Source organism: Aphelocoma coerulescens, chromosome 5 (assembly GCF_041296385.1).
Source record: "Aphelocoma coerulescens isolate FSJ_1873_10779 chromosome 5, UR_Acoe_1.0, whole genome shotgun sequence".
NCBI lineage: Eukaryota > Metazoa > Chordata > Aves > Passeriformes > Corvidae > Aphelocoma > Aphelocoma coerulescens.
The window spans coordinates 5,041,088-5,045,068 of NC_091019.1; positions in this window are offsets into that span (position 1 = coordinate 5,041,088).

The following is a 3,981-nucleotide window of genomic DNA, read 5'->3' on the forward strand; positions in this document are numbered from 1 at the left end:
TAGAACAGAGGCAACGCAGAAGTCGGTGAGCTGTTACAGAAAACTCTTCCTGCCCTCGACAGCCAGTTCAGGAGAGCTCCCCAGAGACACAGGAACTTCAACTCCCTTTGTCTCTGGAAGATCTTCGCAGGCACGGAGTAGTGGCTGTTGCCAGTTGGTACCGCTGCAGTGTCCTGGGAGCCATGGGCTTGACACTGGTGGCAGCAGCACTCTTCCTGATGTGCCACTTGCTGCAGGGAATGATTCACTGCAGCAGGCTGAGCTCCTGTTCTTGCTGCCAGGCTTTTTCTGGCCATGTGCATCCTTAGGCATGAGCTGGTTCTGCTGATCCCTGAGGTGGGCCCAGGGCTATGACGGCACAAAGGGGCTGAGCGCTGGCGAGAGGCGGGGCTGGGATGTCACCCGGCTGTCCTGGCCCACAGCACTGTGACATCACCGCGCAGTCGCTATGTAACACGGGCCAGCACCTGCAGCTGCCAGTGCAGTCGCGATGGGACGTGCCGGAGCCATGTGTGACGGTGTTGTCCCAGTGATTGTGCTTGTCCTGCTGCTGGCCGCTGTGGCTGTCTGGTGGGCCGTTGGCCACTGGCAACCACGGAGGCGGCAGACAAGGACAGCGAAGAGGCGCAAGCGCCCCGGGGTGCAGCCCAGAGGCTCACGGAGGAAGCGAGGAGCCCCTGCGGCTCCCAGGTCCTCCAGGCCTCGGGCCACCCCTCGCAAGCGGCCACGTGCTCCCGCGAGCCCCCTGGACAGCCCCTGCAGCTGCGGCCCCTGCGTGGCAGTGGCCCAGGAGCTGCAGGAACTGATGCTGCTGCTCTGGGCTCGCAATGGGACATGGGTGCCGCTCTACTCTGGGATGTGGCAGGCCTTGTGGAAAGAACTGGAGGAGCTGCTGAAGCGAGGCCACCTGCCCTGCTGTGGCTCGGCCAGCTCCTCCAGGAGCCTCCATCCCTTCAAGAGGCTGCTCCCAGCAAGATTCTCCATCCCTGGGAGAGCCTCAAGCCTTGCAAGGATGGCACACCATCAGAGAGCCGCCATCCAGGCAAGAAGCTCAGGCTGTCAGAGATCCTCCATCCCGCCAGGAGCGTCCGCTATCTCTGACAGCCTCCATCGCCCGCAGACGCTCCGTGAGACCTGCAGTCAGCCTGCAGAAAGTGCAGAGCCTGTGCACAGGTCTCCCAGCTCCCTTGGACTCATGGACTTCAACAACACGGGCACAACCCTGACAACTGACGTTGCCAGGGAAAGCCCAGAAGTCCAAGTGGGAGCCCAGCCCCATCCAGGGGAGCCTTGTCAGGAGCAGGTGCTGGAGCAGCGAGTGAGCTGGAGCCAGCAGTTGCCGGCCCACAGCTCCCAGGACGCTGTGCCGGCTGCGCCAGCTGGCAACAGCTCTTGCCTGGTGGCGGAGACGAGCCTCAAGACACCCAGGAGGTTCCTCCATCTCCAGGAAGCTGCTCCGAGACGGCCACCGACTACCAGGAAGGCCTTGCTGGTAGCAGGTGAGATCTGAGGAGCTCTCTGAGGCTCCCTTGGGGCTCTTGAGGGGCATCCGCAGGCCAGGCCAGGGCCCTTGAGAGCAGCCGAGTCCCTGGCTGTTTCCAGTGCTTCTGATGCCACAGCTTCAAAAAACCCCTCTCTGGTTTGCAGCTGCTCCTGACACCCCCCTGTGCGAGTCCTCGGGCTGTAGCCCCGGCAGTCCTCAAGAGCAGAGTCCAGCCCACGACGCCGGGGACAGCGACGGTGCCGCCCTGCCCCGCTGCCCTCCGGCTCCTGCAGCCGCCTCTGCGCGCTCCCCTGCCCCAGCTCTGGCGCTCGCCAGCCCGACGGCTGCAAGGCGGTGGCCGCTGCCCGGCGCGCAGCAGGAAGCAGGTCAGAGCAAGGTGGCCCGCGGTGGCTCGGCCCGCTTCACTCGCGGGCACTTGGCCGGGGGGGCCCTGGGCGCAAGGCTGATGGCTCGGTCTCGGTCGCAGGGCAAAAGAAGAAGCTGCAGGAGCTGTACCAGCTGGGCCCGCAGCTGGGCAGCGGTGGCTTCGGCACCGTTTTCTCGGGCATCCGCCTCTCGGACGGGAGCCCGGTAAGTGGCCGGGACGGCGGGGCGCGGGACGAGGGCCAGGGGCGGGGCAGGGCTTGAGCTCAGCCCCGTCTCTCGTGGGCTTGCAGGTGGCCATCAAACGCGTGGCCCGGGAGAGCGTGGTGCAGTGGTACGAGCTGGTGAGTGAGCGAGCGGGGCCACGGCGCCAGAGCGCCAGAGCGGGGCGTGGCGGGCAGGGATAAGGCCGGGCCCCGAGGGCGGGAGGCGGCGCAGGGCGGGGGGAGCGGGCGTGGGCTCAGCGTGCGAGCCGGAGCAGGGCGGGCCCGGGGATGCCAAACACCGGTGGTGGGGCCGGGCAGGGGGGCACCCCCCAAGCATCCCCTGGGCGGGAGGAAGCCCAAGCACCAGGGAGGCTGCCCAAGGGGGCACTGGGGCATCCCAGGCACGGGGCAGCACAGCAGCCCCAGGGCAGCATCAGGCCTGCTGGAGGCACTGTCTCCTCCCCACAGCCCGACGGCACCCGCGTTCCCATGGAGATTGTGCTCATGGAGAAGGTGGGCTCTGGCTGCCACAACATCATCCAGCTCCTCGACTGGTTTGAGCTGCCTGACAGCTTCCTGCTGGTCATGGAGCGTCCGGAGTCATCGCAGGATCTCCTGGACTTCCTGCTGGAGCAGGGCTTCCTGTGCGAGGAGATGGCGCGCTGGCTTTTCTGCCAGGTGCTGGAGGCCGTGCGGCACTGCACCGCCTGCGGCGTCCTGCACCGGGACATCAAGCCGGAGAACCTCCTCGTGGACCCGGAGAGTGGCGACCTGAAGCTCATCGACTTCGGTTGCGGCACCTTCCTCCAGGAGCAGGCCTTCACGCAATTTGCCGGTGAGCCCACAGGCCGGGCCCCGCTCCCAGTGCCAGGCACTGCACGGCCCCGTTCCCTCCTGGGCTGCGGGCTGCGGCATTCAGCCGGCTGCCGGCTGCCCTTTGGCACGGGCCAGATGCTGTGCCCCAGGAGCCGGCTGGCGGCCCTGCCCACAGAGGGGGGCTGCCAAAGCCAGGCCCCGGCCGCTCGGCTTGGCAGGCCCGCAAGGGCTTGGGCTGCTCCGCTGGCCTTGTCTGCCTTGCAGAACGGTTTCCTGGCTTTGGCCAATTGGCTGGGGGACGGCGGCTGGCCCCGGGGGGAAGTTGTGGCCACTGGTGCAGCCCCTGCTTCTGCCAGGAGGCTGGCACCAGGCTCTGGAAGGCAGCAGCCTGCGCCTGGACAGCGCCGCCTGTGTCCCCTAGGAACACACCTGTACAGCCCACCCGAGTGGATCTGCCTTGGCTGCTACCACGGCCATTCGGCGACCATCTGGTCCCTGGGCGTGCTGCTGTACGTCATGGTCTGCGGGAACGAGCCCTTCCAGGACGACCGTGGCATCGTGTCGGGGCAGCTCTTCTTCTGGCAGCAGGTCTCTCCAGGTTGGTGTCCGGCCTCAAGAAGGCAGGCTTTGGCAGATGGCACCGCGCAGCCCAGCGTGGCCCTCACGCAGCTCCGCGGGAGGTCGATCTGCCCTCAAGGGCTGGCCGCAGGCGGCGGCCCGTGACCACGGTGGGGTCGGTGTGGCCCGCTTGGCTGCAGGAGGTGGCGCGTGTCCTGCCGTGCCGCTGTCCCGCAAAGGGCAGAGTCAGCCGGGAGGCCGGCACAGCTCTGAGCACACGCAGCACGGCCCGGGCCCTGCGGGCGCCGGGAGCAGCTGGGCAGGAGCCTTCTGCAAGTGACCGGCGCTTTCTGGCTTCTCTCCCCAGAGTGCCAACATCTGATCCGCTGGTGTTTGTCCAAGCACCCCGCGGACAGGCCAGCGCTGGAGGAGATCTTGCGCCACCCTTGGCTGCGGGGCGGGCGTCTTTGATGCCTTGCCGGAGCCTCTGCAGCACCCGGTTGCCGAGTCCCACGCAGGAGTGAGGACTCGAGA